The 24873-nt window shown below is 42.6% G+C and overlaps 1 pseudogene; it reads right to left on the minus strand.

The window, feature by feature from the left end:
• Positions 1–232: 232 nt before the first annotated feature.
• Positions 233–840, minus strand: LOC124616470 (annotated as a pseudogene).
• Positions 841–24873: the final 24033 nt, after the last annotated feature.

A 24873-nucleotide genomic window follows, 5' to 3' on the forward strand; every position in this document is an offset into this window, starting at 1 on the left:
CTATCATGAAAACTCTATGTAAGTCGGTGCAATAAAATGAAACACCTTGTGTGAAAATTTTCTTTCGGCAAGAGCAAAGTGTAACTTCTAAGGTACATAAATAAAGGTGACATTTTGACGCGTAGTACAATAATTCAGTAATTTTCGCTCGCTGTAAGAATATTTGTCAACATTAGTGCACAGTGTAGACACAGCTGACTAGTTTCCCCGTATTTTAATAAAAATAGCTGTTTTACCTAGGTGCATTAATATCAATTGCTTTGCATTCCGGATTCCTCTGGCTGCGGTATTGGTAAGCGACGACGGCTGTAATTATCTCTGTAAAGCTGAGAAACAAGCCTGTCTCTCCTGACACATTGAAGGCATAGCTGATCGTGCTCTGCTGGGCCTCGGCGATCTTTGATCACTTTACTATAGCGCAGATGTGTGGACGAGAAGTAGTATTGTCTTCTTTATGGAACCCTCAGCATTGAAACACGGTCTCCTAATCCATCTGTGTTGCCGTGTTTTCAATGTTGTTCCATCCCTGCTTTGCGAGGTGCTGCATCTGCTCCAGGCAGGCGCATGGCTCTCTGAACTGCACAAGGAACAGCAGGAACGGGAACAGCATGTAGGGAAAGAACAGCCATTGATGATGTTTGACATCACCAATTAGTCTGAGAATAGAAATGAGAATAACGAAGATGCCACAGGAGAGTATTCCGCGAAAGGTCGGGAGGTTTTCACCAAGTAGCGTAGCACGACAATTGACAGCAACTCCAATTAGAATAAAGGCTACAAAAATATACATATATTTAACGCAGTAAGTGCGTTTTTCGAACATGTAAATCCGCAACACATGTTCAGGTCATTCAATATATAGCGTCCCCAGTGCCAAATTTTTTATCATGTAGCCGTAAAATAAAAATTTCTCTGTGTAGGTTTAGATTGCAAAGAAATAATTTATGACAGAATGATCTAAAGAGACGACAAGATACGCTCTTTTGTTAATTTTTTTGTCGACTTCACTTCTTTTTTTGTCTTGAATGTGTCTAGAGGGACATCTTGCGTTTGCTGACAAATGTAAGCATATTTGTATGAGGTAAGCATATAATATACCGATTTAATATTATTGTGCACTTTTAATTTGTAAGAGGTGATCCCGATTTCATGTCCGCCTTCCTTGAATTAACCTGCATTCAAGTAATTTACAGTTGAACAATCGCAGCGGGCGATGCAGCCAACGACGCCATTACGTGGCGATATTAACTTATGAAAAATTAGCGGAAGCGGAAAACTCGCCCGCTATTAGCATAATATTAATTTTTCTCCACAGCCGCTGCCCGCATCTCGTGGTCGTGCGGTAGCGTTCTCGCTTCCCACGCCCGGGTTCCCGGGTTCGATTCCCGGCGGGGTCAGGGATTTTCTCTGCCTTGTGATGGGTGGGTGTTGTGTGCTGTCCTTAGGTTAGTTAGGTTTAAGTAGTTCTAAGTTCTAGGGGACTTATGACCACAGCAGTTGAGTCCCATAGTGCTGAGAGCCATTTTTTTTTCCACAGCCGCTCGAAGTTGCAGAAATACTTAGCTTTAAGATTCTTATTTTCAGTACCATAGCCGACAGCCAGAGCCAGGACTCTGGCTACAATACAATTCTTAACGGAGGTAAGAAAAATACTCTCGCGCGTATGTGGGCCGCAATTTTAATTAATAACTAAAGATCTTTTGCTTTAAAGTGAACTGACTAGCCGAGGAAATTAATATGAAAAGTTTATTACATTGTTCAACTTAAATATCATTTTTATTAAGGCCCACCATGTAAGTCGGCAACAATCAAAAAATAATAATAACAATAATAATATATATATATTAAGTTACGACGGCCGACGGACGCGAGATTGGCGCCCAACGTGGGGACCGATTAATATGATTCTATTGTACTGAATGTAATTATGTATATGTCTAATTGTAAAATATTAATGCTTGTATGAATTCTTTTACATGTGCAGCAACAAAACCACACCCTGAGGAGATCTGGGGAGGAAAAAGTGTAGAAAAGAAAAAGGATTGCGAGAAAGAAAAATAAGTAAGGTCAGGCCTATTGTGCAAGCATCCTGTGTAGCTCTGTGCGGAATATCGAACCCATGTGCACATGAGATACCTTCGGTGTTTTGTGTATTTATGTGTTTATTTTTGGAGGGGATAATTATTCGTTTTGTTTATTTATATGTTTTTTTTGGAGGGGATAATTATTCGTTTTGTGTATTTATATGTTTATTTTTGGAGGGGATAATTATTCATGTGTGTATCAGTGTTAAAGATTTGTCAGTGGCTTAAAGTGAATTTAGTATGGGTAAGATAGGACAATCTAAAGCATCCGTACCAGAAGAACAAAATTCGGTTAATATGGAAAGGAGGATAATTTGCAAAACGTAAACGAATCCCAAGCCACCGCCTCGGATAACATAATTTCCGGAGCGGGGGGCGAGGATCTGTGGACGGTGAATGACGTTCCACAGCAGAATGGGAATAGAGTAACAACTCCACTGCCTGGGCAGGGGGGCCAATCGAGTGCTAGATTAAGCGGGGCACCAGTATGCTCACCGATTGCAGACCCATTTGCAGAATTTCTGAGCAGGTTAGAAGAAAGAGATAGGGAAAGAGATCAGAAACTGGCTCAGATGCTCTATGAGCAAGAGCAACAAAGAGAACAGAAAGAAAGGGAAAAAGAAAGAATGTTAGAACAGAGGGAAAAAGAAAGAGACGAGAAACTGGCTCAGATGCTACGTGAGCAAGAGCAGCGCAATGAAGCCAAACTAGATAGGATCCAAAGCGAACTTGCCGAGATGCGGGACGCTTGCAGAGAAATCCCCGATCTTGTGCAAAGCTTAGCCGGCGAGATGCAGAAATTACAGATATCGCAGGCTAGGCTTGAAGACAATGTCCAGACTTTAACCAACCGCGTGGATAATGTGGAGATAGATGCACGGAAAGGTATTGACGCATATTTGGAAGTGCAAGCTCAAAAAGTAGAAAAAGGATTAAATGAATGGCTAGAAGTAAAGGATCGCGAGATATCTGCAAAGATTGAAAGCGATGTAAAAACAGCTGTAGAACAAGCGACTGCGGCCGCGAGTGTAAATATTGACGCTAGCGCTGCCGCACTACATGTCGAATTAGCACAGATCAAGTCCCGTGTGACAGCGGAGTTGCCAAATTGGCAACAGGAGGTCGCGCGAAGACTGTCTGCGTTGGAAAGCAATGTAAACAGTGGCGGACAGATCATGAATCCGACTCCGTGTACTGATTACTGTAATAACGCTGACGGTAGGCAGGGTGCGAGTGCGCAACCGCAACCTAATGCGAATTATGAGCACGAACAACATGCGATACCGTGCAGCGCACATCACGAAGTGATGAATGTCCCAGAATGTAGCAGTCAGATGTGCAAAAAAGAGGACAATGTAATAAAACACAGGACATTCCGACCCTTCAATAGCGAAAAACGAAATGTCCACCCTGTGGTATTTATTAAGAGCTTTAGGAATGTGTTTCCCAGGACTGGACGGAAAGACAAAGAATACAGTTCGTGGTCTCCTTTATTCAAGGTGACGCGGCACTGTGGGCCACCGACGTGTCCGAAAAATGTCTAACGATGTAACAGTTTGAAGGTGCTTTCTTGCAAAAATTCTGGTCCGATAGCATCCAAGAAAGACTACGAAAGGAGTTGTACAGTCCAGAAATGTACAATCCTAAGATGGGAACGTTACGCAAATATTTCGAAAAGTATATAAACAAAACCAGGTACTGGGACGAGCCAATGTCCGATCGTGACATAATCAGATTGATAAAAATGAAGTTGCCCAGTGAAATTAAAAGATATTTCATCAATGTGCCGGAATACGATATAGAACAATTCATGGAAATAGTGGATTCTGTTGATTTATTGATCGAAGATATGAAAACCGAAAACAAGAGGAACCATGCAGGCTATAATCAACAAAAAGCCGATTACAATAGCAGCCACAGTAACGGGAGTAACAACGGGAATAGGCAAGAGCACCGGCAACAGAATCGAGGCACAAACAATGGCAATGGTTATAACGGCAACGGTTATAATCGTCAAAATCGAAAGAGACATCATGATGGACGCATGAGTAATGGATATAATGGTAACGGCAATCCGCAATGGCGGAACAACCGAAACTAGTGCCGTGGTCGTAACGAACCGACACCACAGTGGCAACAAAACACAGCGCCACAATGGAACGCCAACCCAGGTCCGTCACAGAACATGTCAGGAAGTTACAACCGACCACCGCAAAACCAGAGCCATACACAATATCAAAATACGCCATCGGGGAGGCAGGGTGGTCAACTCAACAGTAGCAACAATAACAACCAGAACCACAATGTGAGGTTAGTGGAAGTGACAGACAACTGTCAACCCACTAATGCTCATCCGTTAAACTAAAGACAGCCACACTACGCTCTCCGTTGTTGGCTGCAGGATGGTGTAGTGAGGGCACATTCACGGATGACAGCCATAAACTTTGTATGCTGAGATACAATGAAGGAACAAAAATAGAAAAGGAACTTGTAGACATACCGCAGAAATGTAACCGAACCGACAAAAGTGTTGTGCAGGCTATATTGCAAGCAGATATGTATGGAGCACCAATACAGATAATAGTCGATACCGGTGCGTCAACCAATGTCATGAGTGCACATTTTTACAAGTACTTGAGTCAAAATAATAGAATACCAGTATTGCCAGTGAAGAAATGTCGTGTAACAGGTGCAATAGGTGCACAATCTCATGTCATAAAGCACCAGGTGCAAGTCGAGTTTACGGTAGGAAATGAAGCAATGAAAAGGTCGTTCCTAGTAGTTAAGGGATTAGGTGTTGCTTGCATCCTGGGGGTGGAATTTTTACGCCAGAGGGACTCAAAAATCGACCTCTTGTGCGGGGAAGTAAGCCTTATGAATGAGGGTACACGTGTAGTTTTGCCGTTGTTGAGGATACGGGAAGTGCACGGTAAATATTGCCGGAGCTTTCAGTCGAGATTCGAAGGAATACAGGTAATGAATTTATATTCTGACTTAAGTACAAGACAAGCATATTATAAAGAATTTATTGCTGAAGATAAAGAGGAAAAAAGGAAACTGATAGCCACGAAAGTCAGAGAGTCAGAACATTTGACTGAAGCACAACAAAACGAATTGACTCAGCTACTTACAGATTATGAGAATGTGTTTTCGGAAAAACCCGGTGTCATCGAGGGCTACACCTATAACATCGAAGTGGTACCTCACGATACTTTCTGTCACGCAAACTACACCATCCCGTGGTCAAAGAAGGAGGCAGTTACGAAGGAAATAAGAAAAATGCTTGATTGGGGGGTAATTGAACCATCTCTATCCCCGTACAGCAGTCCGCTCGTGGCCGTAGCGAAAGCGGACGGCAGTATACGTCTCGTGCTTGATGCGCGCGATATTAACAAAATAATCGTACCTGTCAGAACGCGACCAGAAAACCTGGATGAACAGATACAGAAGTTTTATGGAGTTAAATATCTGACCTCTGTCGATATGCGTTCGTCGTATTGGCAAATCCCACTAACTGAATCATTAAGAAAGTACACTGCCTTTGTGTTTGCCGGCAGAAGTTACCAATTTAAAGTTTTACCATTTGGATTAAATGTTAGTGCAGGTGTCTTCATTGCAGCGCTCGATAAAGTATTAGGACCGGATTTGTTGGACCGAGTAACGTTGTATGTCGATGACTTATTAATAGCTACTCCCGATTGGGAAAGCCACATGGACACGCTGAGATGCGTACTAAAAAGATTTTCTGAGGTAGGCGTAACAGCAAACCTCGCAAAATCCAAATTTGGCAGGGAGAGAATAAAATTTCTTGGTCATGTTATATCACCTACAGGTATTGTGCCCGATCCGAAGAAAATGGCAGCAATTGAGAACTTCCCTCCTCCTAGAACTAAGAAACAGTTAAAGGCATTTCTGGGTCTAGTGTCATTTTTCAGACGATTCATACCTGACCAGCTTTTAAATGATAATATGGCTCTGAGCACTATGGGACTCAACTGCTGAGGTCATTAGTCCCCTAGAACTTAGAACTAGTTAAACCTAACTAACCTAAGGACATCGCAAACATCCATGCCCGAGGCAAGATTCGAACCTGCGACCGTAGCGGTCTTGCGGTTCCAGACTGCAGCGCCTTTAACCGCACGGCCACTTCGGCCGGCTAAATGATAATACCCTGTTAAACTTGTTGCGAAAGAATACACCCTGGATATGCAATGAACTGTGCCAGCAGTCATTTGAGCAAATACGACAATCCCTTCTAAATGCTAATCTACTGTCACATCCTGACATGTCAAAGGAATTTTGCCTTGCTACAGACGCCTCCACTGTCGGAGTAGGCGCTTGTTTATTTCAAATCGATGAGGATGGTGGAAACAAGAACGTAAGAATAATCGGTTTCGCAAGCCGAGTGTTGTCAAGTTGTGAACGATCATATACAGTCACCGAACTCGAAACACTAGCAGTAGTATGGGCCATGAAGAAGTTCAGATACTATGTGTACGGAAAAAATGTAAAAATTTTCTGTGATCATCAGGCCTTAAGTTTTTTGCTGACATGCAAGTTAATGCACGACAGGTTGACTAGGTGGGTGCTTGCTCTGCAGGAATATCAATTTCAAATAATGTATATAAAAGGTTGTGACAACGTAGTACCTGATGCTCTGTCACGGTTGCCGCAAGGTCTGCCTGAGTTAACAACAATACTAGAACAGGCAACAGAGTACAAAATTTTAGTTATGAAAGACCCTACTTGTCGAAAAAAGTTCCTGCAGACGTGCAAGCAACTGCCTAGTTTACAGGACGAAGATCCCGCTTGGGGAAAAGTCAAACAAGAACTCCTATCTTCGGGTGGAAATCAGATAGGTAGCCATTATTCTGTGCAAAATGGGGTATTATATTACCGGAAGGATGTTAACAAGGACTTGTGGTGTATCTGTGTACCGGCAGTATGTATCAGTGATTTAATCTGGCACGTGCACCTTTCGTGGGTATTGAAAAATGTAGAGCACTTCTCGCAAGACAATGTCATTTTAAGAATATGAAAAGAATAATTCAGAATGTTGTAAGGACATGTGTAGTTTGTCAAAGGACGAAACCTACAAATCTGCCCACTGTAAGTGAATTGCATCCTGTTGTTCCTAACAAACCATTACGACTAGTTTCTGTTGACATTCTAGGGCCACTACCCACTGGCAGAGGTGGTGTGAAATATGTATTTGCTGTATATGATGCCTTTTCCAAATTTCTAAAACTGTATCCTGTAAAAGCTTCAACGGCCACACCCCTCATTCAGAAATTACGAACAGATTATTTTGTTAATGTTGGCAAACCACAGATCATATTATCCGATAATGCCACCTATTTTACTGGTCTCAAATGGAAAACGTTTCTACAAGAGCAAGGTGTTAAACACATTTTTGTAGCTCGATTTCACCCGGAGAGCAGTCTTGTAGAGCGTACCTTTAAAGAGTTGAACAGGTTCATGAGAACTTACATTCCGAATCGCCACACCAAGTGGGCAGAATACGTTTCGACTTTTGAGGAACTCCACGATAGATTGCCACATTCAGCCACCGGTTATACTCCACTAGAAGTCATGTTTGGAAAGAATGAAACCGACAGCTGGCTGTCACCATTACCAACTGTACCACGACAAGTTGTACCTCACGAACAAATTATAGCTGACACTTTGAATAACTTAACGAGGTGCGCGGAGCGCCGAAAGAAGAAGTATGACAAGAAAATAAAGAAGGTAATAGTGTATCAACCAGGTGACTTGGTGCTAATAAGGACTCATCCCAAGTCATCTCTGTTAGCGAAAAAGAATAAAAAATGGCAACTGGTGTATGCTGGGCCCTACAAAATCATAGACATACCACATGGATGTAGCTATTTGTTGGGTGACGTAGAATCGGGAGAGATTAAAGGACTCTACCCATACAAAGACTTAAAGAAGTTCGCTCAGTAGAGCAACGTTTACATTTGTGTGTAGTAGGTTAAGTTTATAGTGTATTTTTTTCTGTGTGTAAATGTTAAGATTTTAGTGTAACATTTAAAGACAATGAGGCACACAAGATTAGTGCGATTCAATTTTGTAGATGTTAAGGAATAATAGTATTTTTAAACAATTGTATTTCGAAGAAAAAAAAATGAACGTAGGTTTAAGAATATTTTACAAATGTCATGTTTAAAAATGCTTTAAAAAATATGTTTAAAAAAAAATTCAACAGCAAGTAACGATGAAAGAATTTTTCATTACTGTGTCATGGATATTTTTGAACTGTAGTAGTAATGCAACTTATGAAATTCAATATTATAATGTATATGTTGTTCCATGTATTTATGTCTATACCGATCTTGAAATATGCTCAAGCATAATTTACTTAACAATATGAGTGCAGGGTGTACATCACCCAAGGTACCTCATGTGTTGTGGATAAGGTACAAAGCAAATCAGTAAACGCGACTACCGCTAAGCACTGTTAAAATATATTTCCATCTGCTAAGGCAGAGATTTGCACGAATTTGTAGTGTAAACAAAAGTCACAAATCTAACATTAATCTAGGAACTTGCACGCTAGGCCTAGATTATAAAATGTCTACAATAATGCGAGAGGCAAAGTTTTGTAAAGTCGAGCCTGGCTCTGGAGGGCAAGTACGCAATGAGTGGGCAGACATGACATGGGGACTTACCTCAGATGAGACGGAAATACAATTGTATAGTCAAAAAATCTGAAGGCAAGTACGACTCTAAGTGGAAAACGAAAACAGAGAATTAGTGCGAGAGACTGGTAAAATCCAGCACGAGCCAAAATCCAGTTCAGACTGAATGAAATACGTTAGTGTTTCTGAACTAATCGAAACAGTTACTTGAAGCAGTGTGAAAAACTGTGAAGGTGAAACTGTGATATGGACAGTGAAGTGCTAGTATTAAACGTTAACAGCGGTGAGGACGCCAAACGCCAATATTACGCACGAAAAACTGTGAATTTGGTTATAAATGGGAACTGTTAACGTGAAGTGAACCCACAGTCAATATTTTTGGGACAGACTGTAGTTTCAGTGAGCACAATAATGCGAGATTGGAATGCGATGCGTGGACTGTTGCAAAACAGCGACCGCAGAAACGGCGAATGTTTGTGCTAAGCTCGTATTGGGACACTCACCAGTGCCTGCGAGTGCGGCGAAAACATAAATAATTTTATCAAGACAAAAACTGACGTGTAATGGAAACAGTGGCGCATCAAAACTTCATTCACGGGAGAAGGTCCATGTCATGTATTCTGCAAGACAATGCTAGCTTGACACTCGGAAACTGGCGAAAACTTAACAACAACTGCCGCACTAATAAATTCTTCTTTCCCACTAGCGTAACCATCTGCAACGGGAAAGCCGGCCGAAGTGGCCGCGCGGTTCTGGCGCTGCAGTCTGGAGCCGCGAGACCGCTACGGTCGCAGGTTCGAATCCTGCCTCGGGCATGGATGTGTGTGATGTCCTTAGGTTAGTTAGGTTTAACTAGTTCTAAGTTCTAGGGGACTCATGACCTCAGCAGTTGAGTCCCATAGTGCTCAGAGCCATTTTTTTTTTTTTTTTGCAGCGGGAAACAAATATTACGTTGGTTGTGTGTATGTTTCATGTACTACGTCGGAGATGCGTAGCAGAGCTGACTCCTGCCAACAAGAGCGGGGGGCGAATATCATCCCACTCCGCCACACCCGGGCGAGACAGAAGCGCATCGCCAACGGTGCAGCCGATCAGCTGATTCTGACGTTCCGCGACGGCGAGAGACACGCTGGCGTCGAGCGGGCGTTGACCTCTCCGCAGCCGCCGCGATCGCCGAGCACCGAACACACCAACTGACGCCGTCGCGAGCTAAACGTCGCGGCGTAGATAATCAACGACACCGCAATCAAGTGTTATAATGACCTCATTCCTTTGCATAGTGCAACGAAAAATTGTTGACAAAGTATGCACATCCTGTACTCCAATGACATCCCAGAAACGTTTAAGAGAAAGTGACCCAAGCAGTTGGTCTGTCGCTCCGCCGAGGTTTTCCCCAGGTTTCCCTACGGCCGCGCCAAATGGGGAGCGAACAGTTGACACCCCTGGGAATTCAAATATTCCGGACTAACTCGTGGTTGTATACCTTGAACTTCATCTGTATTACACTTTGTGTGCAACGCACCTCAGTAATTACAACATACGATGTGACATATGTAAACTGTGAAAGAAAAATCTGCGTGTGGACACTGTGGACATGAAAGTGGAAATATTTATGTCAAAAAACACGAACATTTTTTATGACATAAACATTTCGGGGGGGGGGGGGGGGGGCAATATAGCGTCCCCAGTGCCAAATTTTTTATCATGTAGCCGTAAAATAATAATTTCTCTGTGTAGGTTTACATTGCAAAGAAATAATTTATGACAGAATGATCTAAAGAGACGACAAGATACGCTCTTTTGTTAATTTTTTTGTCGACTTCACTTCTTTTTTTGTCTTGAATGTGTCTAGAGGGTCATCTTGCGTGTGCTGACAAATGTAAGCATATTTGTATGAGTTAAGCATATAATATACCGATTTAATATTATTGTGCACTTTTAATTTGTAAGAGGTGATCCCGATTTCATGTCCGCCTTCCTTGAATTAACCTGCATTCAAGTAATTTACAGTTGAACAATCGCAGCGGCCGATGCAGCCAACGACACCATTACGTGGCGATATTAACTTATGAAAAATTAGCGGAAGCGGAAAACTCGCCCGCTATTAGCATAATATTAATTTTTCTCCACAGCCGCTTGAAGTTGCAGAAATACTTAGCTTTAAGATTCTTATTTTCAGTCTTTAAAGTGAACTGACTAGCCGAGGAAATTAATATGAAAAGTTTATTACATTGTTCAACTTAAATATCATTTTTATTAAGGCCCACCACGTAAGTCGGTAACAATCAAAAAATAATAATAACAATAATAATATATATATATTAAATTACGATGGCCGACGGACGCGAGAAATACCTGCTTTTGTTTTACTGAGCCGGTCTTCACGCGGTAATATAAATTTATAAAGAAAAATATATAGAAATTGAACAGTCACGAGGGATAATAATACGAGACGAACTTCATCTGCGGCCGAGCGGTTCTGCGCGCTTCAGTTTGGAACCGCGCGACCGTTACCGTCGCAAGTTCGAATCCTGCCTCGGGCGTGGATGTGTATGATGTCCTTAGGTTAGTTCGGTTTAAGTAGTTCTAAGTTCTAGGGGACTGATGGCCTCAGATGTTGAGTCCCATAGTGCTCAGAGCCATTTGAACCATTTGAACTTCATCTGCGCTATTCAACTGGCAAATGGTGTTCTGGCGCGCTAAAAGGCATCTACGTCGAAAACTTTGACTGACGTTTTATCAGAAAATGTCGAGTATCTACGTATAAGCTGAGACACGTGTTTACTTTTTTTAGTTTCTCTTCCACTGAGTGGAGTTTCTGGGAAATCGGATTATGACACTTGCCGTGTCCTCTTCGGAAAGGTGTTGGCAAACTCATAACACTACTTACGAACTACACATGCTTCTTTTCTTATTCACACAACAATATGAAGCTGGTGTACTATACATTCTATAGATTTTAAAGTCGTGGTTGTACGAAAAAATTCTTTCAACCATCACTTTAAATACTAGCGTCCAAAGTTAAAGCAACAAGCACTGTTTCCCTGCCCTGTGTCTAATTTACGATATAATCACACAGTCTGTCTACAGATGTGTGCACGGTCGTGTCCTGCACGGAAGATGTCATTCCGGTCAACGGACAACCACGCCAAAGATGACGTCAGGGCACCTATTAAAAGTGGCAGTCTTTGCCAGGTAGTTCCACATCCACTATAGCTGTGTACACAGTCACAGACGGAACAGTATGGCACAGAGAAGACGCCTACTAGACTCTCTGCGGTGGAGGGCCATAGGAAGAATCGAAGCAGAACAATCGCAAAGTGATATGGCCCGATAACTTAACGTGAATCGTTCTGCTGTTTCTTGGATGTGGAGTCAATTTATGAAACGGAAACTGTATCCCTACAACCATGGCATTACTGGCCATGTGTGACATCAGGAAGGGAGGACCGTTAATTGACTGTAAGGACGCGGTGAGGACACGACGGTACCGCCTTAGTACTGCACGGCAACTGGCATCCTTCCTCGCAGTATCCACTGGACGTGTTGTATCGAGACAAACGGTGCACGGAGAGCATCGGCAGAGTGGCCTTTACTCTCGGAAATTTGCTGTATGTGTATCTCTGATGCGTCTTCACAGAAGGGAATGTCTAGAGTGAAGTCGTCAACATGCCAACAGGATAGTCAGACAGTAGGCCAATGCTCTTTTCACAGATGTGTCTCGATTTGGTCTGGAGAGTGATTCTCGACGGACTAGCATCTGGAGGGAACATGGCATACGATTTCGAAAGAGAGCGATATCGAGGACGATCCCTAATGGTGTGGCAGGGATTACCATGACCATTCAAACACCTCTTCTTGAAACTGTATGGGTGAATCGGCAAGGTTTAAATGTCGTGAGGAATCGTGAAGAGATCTTGGGACCTCATGTGAAGTTGTTTCGACGTGCTGTGAGCCCAGACTTCGTACAGATTGACGATAATGCTCGACCCCATGGAACACAGGTGGCTGATGTTCCTTTGAAAATGGAAGATATTGCATGCATGGTGTGGCCTGCTCGATCTCCCTTTTTGAATCTCTTAGAGCATGTCTGGGATGCACTAGGGAGATGGGTTGTATCACGTCAGCATCCACCAACCACTCTCCAAGACTTGAGAAAAGTTCTATAGTAAGAATGGGAGTTATTGTCTCATAATGAGATTGATGACACCATTCACAGCACGTCCCATTGTTGTCAGGCCTTTATTGCTGCAGAGGTGGTACCCCTGTGGGTCTTGGGGTTAGAATAGGCCTGAGGTATTCCTGCCTGTCGTAAGAGGCGACTAAAAGGAGTCTCACACGTTTCGGCCTTTATGTGATTGTCCCCTGTAGGGGTTTGACCTCCAAGAAGAATTACATGATCTTCTGAACGGAATAAACAGTCTAATGAATACAGAATATGGGTTGAGAGTAAATCGAAGAAAGACGAAGGTAATGAGAAGTAGTAGAAATGAGAACAGCGAGAAACTTAACATCCAGATCGATGGTCACGAAGTAGATGAAGTTAAAGACTTCTGCTACCTAGGCAATAAAACAACCAATGTCGGACGGACGGATCAAGGAGGACATCAAAATCAGACTAGCAATGGCAAGAAGAGCATTCCCGGCCAAGAGAAGTCTACTAATCTCAAATATCGGTCTTAATTCGAGGAATAAGTTTCTGAGACTGGACGTCTTGGGTATAGTATTGTGTGGTAGTGAAACATGGACTGGGTGTGGGAAATCCGAAGAGAGGAGAATCGAAGTGTTTGAGATGTGGTGGTACAGATAAATGTTCAAAATTAAATGGACTGATAAGGTAAGGAATGAGGATGTTCTGCGCACAATCGAAGAGGAAAGGAATATGTGGGAAACACTGATAAGGAAAAGGGACAGGGCCTCAGGGAACGACTTCCATGGTACTAGAGGAGGCTGTAGAGGGCAAGAACTGTATACGAAGACAGAGATTAGAATACATCCAGCAAATAATTGAGGACGTAGGTTACAGTGCTACTCTGGGATGAAGAGGTTAGCACAGGAGAGTAATTCGTCGCGGAACGCATCAAACCAGTCAGAAAACTGATGGAAGAAAAACGGTCTAGCAGCAGCTGTAGGGCCATCCGTCTCACCTTGTCTGTTTGCAGACGACTTCTGCATTTCGTACTGCTAGTACTGGTGTTGCTGAGCGGCGCCTAAGGGAGCCATTCACAAGGGACAGTCATGGGCTCTATCCCACGGCTTCCAGTTTTCAGCCCTGAAGTCGTGTGTCATGCACTTCTGTCGACGTCGTACCGTTCATTCGGAACCAGCACTTTACCTTAATGACGATCCACTCACTGTAGTGGAGACATATTGATTCTTAGGACTGATTTTCGACGCTCATTCACTTGGCTTCCTTATCTTCGTCAACATAAGCGGAAGTGCTGGCAGCACCTCAATGCCCTCCGCTGCCTGAGCAACACCAACTGGGGTGCATATCCCTCCACTCTGCTGCAGCTCTACATAGCCCTCGTTCAATCACGCCTTGACTATGGGAATGTGATTTATGGTTCGTCGGCGTCCTCAGCGTTGCGTTTACTCGACCCAGTGCACCACTGCGGAGTTCGACTAGCGACAGAAGCTCTTAGGAAGAGACTGGTGACCAGCGTCCTTGTGGAGGCTGGAGTCCCTCCATTGCAGGTTAGGCGTGCACAACTGCTCGCCAGTTACGTTGCACACATTCGTAGTTTTCCTGAGCATCCGAATTACCGTTTGCTTTTCCCACCCACGGCGGTTCCTCTCCCAAATCGGCGGCCCAGGTCAGGTCTTACGATTGCGGTGCTCGTCCGCTCCGTTCTGTCTGAACTGGAGTCCTTCCCTTACCACCTCTAATCGAGGTCCATTCACGTACACCTCCATGGTGTGGACCATGGCCGAAACTTCACCTATACCTTTCGCATGGACCTATGGACTACGTTAACCTCGCGGCTCTCCGCTGCCACTTGCTCTCGATTCTTGACGTGTTTCGGGGCTCTGGAGTGGTTTACACGGACGAGTCGATGGCTGATTGCCACGTTGGCTTCGCCTGCGTTCCCGGAGGCCATATTGAGCAGCATTCCTGGCCCGATGGCTGCAGTGTGTTCACTGCAATGTTGGTGGCCATATCTCGTGCACTTGAGTACGTCAGTTCATGCTCTGGTGAGTCGTTTCTCCTCTGTACTGACTCCCTGAGCAGAATACAATACCAGTGCTACCATCGCCATCCTTTGGTAGCAACCAAACGTTCCAGTCGTTCCGTGGTGTTTGTCTGGACCCCTGGACACGTCGGTATCCCAGGCAATGAACTTGCTGACAGGCTGGTCAAACAGGCTACGCGGAAATCGCTTATGAAGATCGGCATTCCTGTAACAGAACTATGTTCCTTATTACGCCGCAAGGTTTCTCGGCTTTAGGAAACGGAATGGCATAGCCTCAGTACGCACAACAAACTGCGTGCCATTAAGGAGACTACGAATGAGTGGAAGACCTCCGTGCAAGCCTCTCGCAGGGAAGCTGTGGTTCTCTGTCTGCTCCACATTGGCCACGCTTGGGTGACACACGGCTACCTCCTGCAGCGTGCTGACCCACCTAAGTGTCGTTGCGGCGACCGGCTGACAGTGGCCCATATATTGTTGAGCTGTCCTTATTTGTCATCCCTACGTCGGAATCTTCAGTTACCGGACTCGTTACCATTAATTTTAGCTGACAACGCCTCATGGGCTAATTTAGTTTTACGTTTTATACGTGAGGGTGGGTTATCTCATTCTATATAAGTTTTATCGCATAACCTTTGTCCCTTTATGGTCTCCGCCCTAGTGCTTTTAGGCTGGATGTTTCAATGTGTCGCAAAGCGGCTGGCTTATTCTTTTTATCCTCGTGGTCGGCCAGCCACGGTCACCTGCTCTCTTGTTTTTATCCTTTCTACCTGTTTCTTGTGTCTGTGTTTATCTTGTCCAATTTTCTCCATTTTACTGTTTCTTGCCCTTCTGTTGTTCTTGTGGTTTTTCCTTTCTTCCAGCTTTGTTTTGTGTGTCTGTTTTACTCCCATCGTTGTGGAATTATTTTAATCAGAACGAAGTACCGATTAACTAGCTGTTTGTTACCTGCCCCCCCCCCCCCCGCCCCTTTTAAACCAACCAACCAACCAACCAACCAATCAGAGGCGGTCACACGCCATACTGAGCACATTAACCAGTTATCGGAATGTGTGCGCAAATCCGTTAAAGGGGGCAGGACGTCAAACGGGCCGAATTGGAGCAGGAGAGGCATCACAGAACATTTTAATAACCAGTGTTTATACTTTTACAAATAAATTCATAAAACTTTGTCAGAATCACCAGGAAGGATTCAGAATTCACACTCATTCTTGTGGAAGTTCGAAAACATAACAAAATAAATTTTTTGCGTGTCAAATTTCATCATATTTTTCACTTACTAATGGCAGCATTTGTTGCTATAGGTACACTTTTCTTCATAAGTTAGAGAGATTCTTCGATGAATTTAGCACATCATACATTCCATACTTACAGGTATATGACACTCTAGAATTTATTTAATTTACGAAAAAACGAATGAGCTGTTATATTTTAAACTTCATGTTTAGAAAAAAACACACATTTTATAGTTAATTACGTCATTTTTAACCACAGTTTTTAATAAATTTTGAAAATTCTAGAGTTTCATACACCTTTAAGTATGGTTTGTATGCTGTGCAAAATTCATCGAAGAATCTCTTTTATTTACGAAGAAAAGTGTACCTACAGCAACAAATGCAGCCATTAGTAAGTGGAAAAAATGATGAAATGTCACATGTAAAGAAAATTGTTTCGTTATGTTTTCGAACTTCTACTGCTATGAGTGTGAATTTGTAATCCTTCCTGGTCATGCTGACAAAGTTTTATGAATTTATTTGTGAAAGTATAGACAGTGGAAATTGAAATGTCCTGTGGTGCCTCTCCTGCTCCAAGTCGGCCCGTTTGACGTCCTACTCCCCTTAAGTTGGAAAAAAAAACAAAGAACATTTTTGCCTATCGTTATGCGTGTTGCAGTTGTTTACGTTCTGTATTCTTTACATTGTTCCTAATTTACTATCACCTGTTTGTACTGTTTTATGGCAAAATAAACACAACCTTTCAAAATTTCTGTTTGTTGCATTAATTTTGGACATCAGTGTATAAAGAAGTGAAGAGTCGTAAGCAGGAAAGGAATGGTAACCACATGAGGCAGATCTGCAAGAATACACAAGAAGTAAGAAATTAACTTTTATGGTTTAGCAATTGAAAACTGAGGACAGTGCTGCATAAACGGTTGGAGAATAAATGAGTTTTCTACAAGAAAAAAGTAAATGGACAGTATGCTTCCAAAAAGACTAATTTTGTTAAATCTGTTTCGCACAAATGTATGACACACAAAATTTGCCGTGTGTCGCTCAAAACGATCAGTGCGTGATTGCAGATATGTAATACCTACAGCTGCAGGTATTTAGTTTCATGCAGCGGATTTGATCTGTCATATCAAAGAATTAAATGTTAAGCTGCTATTCATTTATAATTGAAGTTGAGATAATCCCACCACGTTTAATTTACGAGCTTGACGCGGTATAAAAATAGCTGTACAACTGGAACACCGAACGAGGTGGCGCAGTGGGTACCACACAGGACTCGCCTTCGGGAGGTCGACGGTTCAAACCCCCGTTCGGCCATCCTGATTTAGGTTTTCCGCGATTTCCCTAAATCGCTTCAGGTAAATGTCGGCATGGTTCCCGTGAAAGGGCACGGCCGACTTCCTTCCCCATCCTTCCCTAATCCTATGGGATCGATGACCTCGCTGTTTGTTTCTCCCCCCCCCCCCCCCCCCCAATCAACCAATCAGCCAACTGGGACATTCAATACTGGTATTGCCGATTTCACAGAAGATCTGACTCTCGTTTCTGGTGCACTCAGTGATACAATTGGACTATAAAGTTAAGTCGTGTGAAGGTTGTAAACAAGGTCTAATTTCCAGTGACCTCTTGCTGGCAGAGTCCTAAGTCACTCGCTGTCTCAATGACAAATGGATATAAGTAAGAAATAAGTAAGAAATTAAAATGTCCTGTGGTGCTTCTCCTGCTCCAAGTCGGCCCCTTTCACGTCCTATCTCCCTTAAAATACATGGAAAAACGCTACGAACTTATGCACCAACCTAACATATTTTCCGTATACCGTCTAAAATAGTATACGACCTTGCATCCATTGTTTTTCGTGACCACTCCAATAAACGTCCAATTTCCACTGGTATTTGCAGTAAATACTGATATATTCTCCAGTCGTATCAAGATATTTCCATATATAGCGTCTCAATATATTGTGTCTTGTCTGCAAATTTGGAATGAGTTGTTCTTCTCCCAACGGCAGTTTATATTCTTCCTCTGTGACATCTGTTTTATTTAATACTACAGTTGGTATTTTTTGTCAGTGTCCTTCTCCACTTTGTGTTTTCTTTTGCATACACGTAACACATTAGCAGCATTTGAAGGAGTGATTTTTGTGGTAGGTAACGATATAAGCCCGTTCGAGGCTATGATTCCTTTTTCTAAGACCTGTGGAATAACATTATTGTGGGAACTAATCATAATTTGGCAATATCTAGAATTCATGGTATTGGTGAGGGTAAGAACAACGTCCTGGATTGAGAAAAATATGTTACGTGAACGTAAATATAGTACTTAAGCATAATACTTATGTTGTCCTTGATGGAGTCTGTCTTTCACAGCTAAATAATTAAAACTATAGTTAGGCACAGTACACTTTATAATCTTTTCCTATCGTTCATTGTATGAAAGGTTTACTTGTAATCACTCAGCTTCTGTGTATGCTCTTTACTCCAATAGACATTATCAGTGATAATTATTAACGATTTGACACGGTGTCGTACCCAGAAAACCTTCACGTTAAATTTTAAATACAACGCAGCAACTGTTCTGTCAGAATCGAATGAACTGAAGTGTAACAGGACACATTGTAAATGCTGTTTTTTGGTGTTCAATACACTTAGGGGAACAGTCTTCCACTGTGTCAATCGCGGCATTCGTTCTGTGATTGTATTATGTAGATATCTTTCTTCACCGCTGGGCGGTGTTCCGAAACTATTCGTTCAAGTTAATAGATGGGCTAAAGAAAATCAAACTATATAAATTTCGATAAGGAAGAGATGGTACCTGAGGTAAACTTGTAATTTCAGGGAACATTTTGTCAGTGGTGCTAACGTCAGCTGTTGCGTCCGTATCGCTGATTGGGAATGTATACAGACTTTCAAATATCCACAATCCGCATGTTTAGACAAACGTGTGGTTGCTGAAGAGGGGCAGCAGCCTTTTCAGTAGTTTCAGGGGCAACAGTCTGGATGACTGACTGATCTGGCATTGTAACACTAACCAAAACGGCCTTGCTGTGCTGGTACTGTGAACGGCAGAAAGCAAGGGGAAACTACAGCCGTAATTTTTCCCGAAGGTACGCAGCTCTACTGTATGGTAAAATGATGTTGGCGTCTTCTTGGGTAAAATATTCCGGGGGTAAAATAGTCCCCCATTCGGATCTCCGGGCGGGGACTATTCAGGAGGACGTTGTTATCAGGAGAAAGAAAACTTTCGTTCTACGGATTGGAGCGTGGAATGTCAGATCCGTTAGTCGGGCAGGTAGGTTAGAAAATTTAAAAACGGAAATAGATAGGTTAAAGTTATATACAGTGGGAATTAGTGAAGTGCGGTGGCAGGAGGAACAAGACTTCTGGTCAGGTGAATACAGGGTTATAAATACAAAATCAAATAGGGGTAATGCAGGAGTAGGTTTCATAATGAATAGGAGAATAGGAATGCAGGTAAGCTACTACAAACAGCATAGTGAACGCATTGTTGTAACCAAGAGAGATACGAAGCCCACGCCTACCACAGTAGTACAAGTTTATATGCCAACTAGCTCCGCAGATGACGAAGAGATTGATGAAACGTATGATGAGATAAAAGCAGTTATTCAGATAGTGAAGGAAGACGAAAATTTAATAGTCATGGGTGACTGGAATTCCATAGTAGGAAAAGGAAGAGAAGGAAACGTAGTAAATGAATATGGAATGACAGTAAGGAATGAAAGAGGAAGCCACCTGGTAGAATTTTGAACAGAGCATAACTTAATCATAGCTAACACTTGGTTCAAGAATTATAAAAAAAAGGTTGTATACATGGAAGAAGCCTGGAGATACTGGAAGGTCTCAGATGGATTATATAATGGTAAGACAGAGATTCAGGAACCAGGTTTTAAATTGTAAGACATTTCCAGGGGAAGATGTGGACTCTGACCACAATCTGTTGGTTATGAACTGTAGATTAAAACGGAAGAAACTGCAAAAAGGTGGGAAATTGAGGAGATGGGGCCTGTATAAACTGAAACAACCAGAGGTTGTAGAAGAGCTTCAGGGAGAGCATTAGGGAACAACTGACAATAATGGGGGAAAGAAACACAGTAGAAGAAGAATTGGTAGCTTTGAAAGATGAAATAGTGAAGATAGCAGAGGATCGAGTAGGTAAAAAGAAGAGGGCTAGTAGAAATCCTTGGATAACAGAAGAGATACTGAATTTAATTGATGAAACGAGAAAATACAAAAACGCAGCAAGTGAAGCAGGCAAAAAGGAATACAAACGTCTCAAAAATGAGATCGACAGGAAAGTGCAAAACTGCTAAGCAGGGGTGGCTAGAGGATAAATGTAAGGATGTAGAGGCCCATATAACTAAGGGTAAGATAGATACTGCCTACAGGAAAATTAAAGAGACCTTTGGAGAAAAAAGGACGACTTGCATGAACCTCAAGAGCACAGATGGAAACCTAATACTAAGCAAAGAAGGGAAAGCAGAAGGGTGGAAGGAGTATATAGAGAGTCTATACAAGAGTGATGTTCTTGAGGACAATATTATGGAAATGGAAGAAGATGTAGATGAAGATGAAATGGGAGATATGATACGACGTGAAGAGTTTGAAGGAGAACTGAAAGATCTAAGTCAAAACTAGGCCACAGGAGTAGACAACATCCCATTAGAACTAATGACAGCATTGGGAGAGCGAGGCCTAACAAAACTCTATCATTTAGTGAGTAACATGTATAAGACAGGCGAAATTCCCTCAGACTTCCAATCCCAAAGAAAGCAGGTGTTGACAGATGTGAAAATTAACGAACTATCAGTTTAATAAGCCACGGCTGCAAAATACTAACACGAATTCCTTACAGAGAAATGGAAAAACTGGTAGAAGCCGACCTCGGGGAAGATCAGTTTGGATTCCGCAGAAATGTTGGAACACGTGAGGCAATACTGACCCTACGACTTATCTTAGAAAATAGATTAAGGAAAGCCAAACCTACGTTTCTAGCATCTGTAGACTTAGAGAAAGTTTTTGACAATGATGAGTGGAATATTCTCTTTCAAATTCTGAAGGTGGCAGGGGTAAAATACAGGGAGCGAAAGGCAATTTACAATTTGTACAGAAACCATATGGCAGTTATAAGAGTCGAGGGACATGAAAGGGAAGCAGTGGTTGGGAAGGGAGTGAGACAGGGTTGTAGCCTCTCGCCGATGTTATTCAATCTGTATATATAGCAAGCAGTAAGGGAAACAAAAGAAAAATTCGAAGTAGGAATTAAAATCCATGGAGAAGAAATAAAAACTTTGAGGTTCGCTGATGACTTTGTAATTCTGTCAGAGACAGCAAAGGACCTGGAAGAGCGGCTGAACGGAATGGACAGTGTCTTGAAAGGAGGATATAAGGTTAACATCAACAAAAGCAGAACGAGGATAATGGAATGTAGTCGAATTAGATCGGGTGATGATTAGGTTATTAGATTAGGAAATGAGATGCTTAAAGTAGTAAATGAATTTTGCTATTTGGGGAGCAAAATAACTGATGATGGTCGAAGTAGAGAGGATATAAAATGTAGACTGGCAATGGCAAGGAAAGCGTTTCTGAAGAAGAGAAATTTGTTAACATCGAGTATAGATTTAAGTGTCAGGAAGTCGTTTCTGAAAGTATTTGTATGGAGTGTAGCCATGTATGGAAGTGACACGTGGACGATAAATAGTTAAGACAAGAAGAGAATAGAAGCTTTCGAAATGTGGTACTACAGAAGAATGCTGAAGATTAGATGGCTAGATCACATAACTAATGAGGAGGTATTGAATAGAATTGGAGAGAAGAGAAATTTGTGGCACAACTTGACTAGAAGAATGGATCAGTTGGTAGGCCATATTCTGAGGCATCAAGGAATCACCAATTTAGTATTGGAGGGCAGCGTGAAGGGTAAAAATCTTAGAGGAAGACCAAAAGATGAGTACACTAAACAGATTCAGAACGATGTTGGTTGCAGTAGGTACTGGGAGATGAAGAAGCTTGCACAGGATAGAGTAGCATGGAGAGCTGCATCAAATCAGTCTCTAGACTGAAGACCACAACAACAACAACAGCACATATGAATCCTCAAGTTACCTGAGTTTGTGCTCATTAACAGCGATTAGGCGTTAATGTGTGTGCCGGAATTCCCGGTAATAGGCTCCACCTCAATGGACAGAGATATCCCATCTTCGTAGAACGTACATTACCCGAACTGTTGGAGGATAGACGTCTGAATGTTAGACAAAAGATGCATATCAAACTCTGTGGGGCTCCAGTCCATTTTAACACTGCTGTGAGGAATTATCTGAGGGGCCCCTTCAATGGATCAGTCAAGATGGCCTCCCAGGTACTCTGACCCCACGTGTCTGGATTTCTCGCTCTAGGGCATGTGAAGCAGTTGATATATGAAACCACAGCAGAAACGGAAGAAAATCTTTTCGTTAGAATTGAGTTCCCTGCTGGTACCATGCGGACATGCCAGGAATTTTAGAATGGATACGACAATCAATCGTCCGGTGATGTACCGTGGGCATACCAGCTGTGCATTCAAACAGTTTCTGTGAATTCCACTGCTGTAATTGGCATGTTAAACTAACTTCCGTGTATATCGTCCCTAGCCTCAGAAACTGCCATCAGGGCTCATATGTAGCATAATTAAATAATTTTATTTTGATATGAACTATCTCTCATATTAATTTGAACGAATCACTTCGAAACATCCTGCATTTATTCTACAGTTTGAGCTCATCCACGTTAAACCATTCATTCCACCTATCTTATCATTGATCATAACCACATTGCTGTTTCCTTGGTAGTCTTATTGCCCACAAAAGCCATGGTTTGATATTACGTAATCAGTGTCTCCATTTTGTTAAAAACCTCAGTAAAATCTTTAGTTACATCCAAGTGTGTTAGTCGTCTGCATGAAGCTGCCGCAATATTCCAGGCACCTCATCCATCAGTTACGCCATTTAACCCTTTCTTTATATGGTACGGCTACAGGATTTCTGTATTTTATTTAAAAGGTTTCTAATGTTTCCTTGCCAAATTTTTGCAAAATGACTGTTGCCACCACGTTGTCGTTCCTGTGTAGGACAACGGTTCAAAAACACGTGTCTTGCCATCCTGATTTAGGTTTTCCGTGATTTCTCTGAAACACTTAAGGAAAATGCCAGGATGGTTCTTTCGAAAGGCCACGAGCAATTTCATTCTCTATCCTTCCCCAGTCCGAGCTTGCGCTCCGACTCTAATGATCTCGTTGTCGATGGGACCCTAAACACTAATCTCCTCCACCTCCTGTGTAGGAGAAATTGTAGTTCGTCCTTGACGCCATGTTTGACAGAGATAAACTTGCAAAATTGAAAAGGTTGATAATTTTTGAACACAAAAAAAATTTCGTAATTTGAGGCATTTCAGAATTTCCCTTCTCTATTACTTCTTGGCAGTCCATTTGTACGCAGATTTGAGCCATCATAGCATTGTCACAAAACGGCACAGGCTCTCTCAGGAGCTCAGCATTCGTTTGCATGGTACAGAAGTGGTGACTCTGGGGTTCCTAAGCTGGGAATGGTAGGTGCAGCCAATCGTGTGTCACCATAAGCTCTGGGCATGCTTCATCGACCACTATACGGCACGGCGGTGGAACGTTGTGTGTCACAGGGAACGGGAATCTTGGTTTCACTGGCGAAGCTGGTGAAAACCTCTTTGAAAAACTCCTGAATCTCAACGTGTGCAGCACGCCGATGAGGTGCATGGCTGTTGAGGTGGAAGAGTTATTATCGGGCAGCCTCTGGGGAGCATGCCGCTCAGCAGTACCAACACCCAGTCAAACATGACGGCTCTTGTAGCCAGTCTTAATAACGCAGGGGTTCATTCTAGAAGTTATGGGTCTGGTAACAGAATGCATGCTGGTAAGTGAAAAGGAAAGTGGAAAAGTCGATAAAGTTTCGCCTTTCTATATACCAAAAGGGCTAGAAGGCATTGCTGACACTTTTAAATCAGTCAAACGATTGCGTAATGAAACGTTGTTGGTACAAACTTCATTGTTGGTAGAACTCCCAGTTCGCAAAAGGTTAAGGACCTCCAAAAATCTCAGTGCCTTGGGGAATAGGCCATCGAAACTGAGCTGCACATCACTTCGAACTACAGCAAAGGTATTTTGATGTGCATAGACCTAGTGGACATTCCCAAGGAGGAACTGAAAGATAAGAGAGCTCCTGAACGTATAGTCGACGTGCAAAACGTAATGAAGAGGGTGCATGTAGATTTTGTAAAATCTGACTCTTATCTTGACTTTTAGTGGCACGAAACTTTTTGGGAACGTTAAGACAGATTTGCTTCGGCTAAGTATGTGGCCTTATGTGTTGTTACAGATGCCAGCGCTTTGGGCATACTACAGTGTCTAGGAGAAAGCACTTGTGGCAAATGTGGCCTGCCCACGAAGGATTTGCTTGTCTATGTCCTTTGAAGAGTGGGAACTACTCTGGGGCTCATCCCGTCTGGAGTGGGGACTGCAAAATATACTTTGGAAAACGAATCATACATGAGTTTAAGACTATGAAACGCATAGGTAAAATAAGGCCAAAACGATGTGTTAAGCCATTGTGCCGCCCACCGTTTGCTACCTACTTTGATTCTGTTCTTATCCCTCCATTACAAAGGTGGATCCTATACCACCAACACAA

Source organism: Schistocerca americana, chromosome 5, assembly GCF_021461395.2.
Source record: "Schistocerca americana isolate TAMUIC-IGC-003095 chromosome 5, iqSchAmer2.1, whole genome shotgun sequence".
NCBI classification, from domain to species: Eukaryota; Metazoa; Arthropoda; class Insecta; order Orthoptera; family Acrididae; genus Schistocerca; species Schistocerca americana.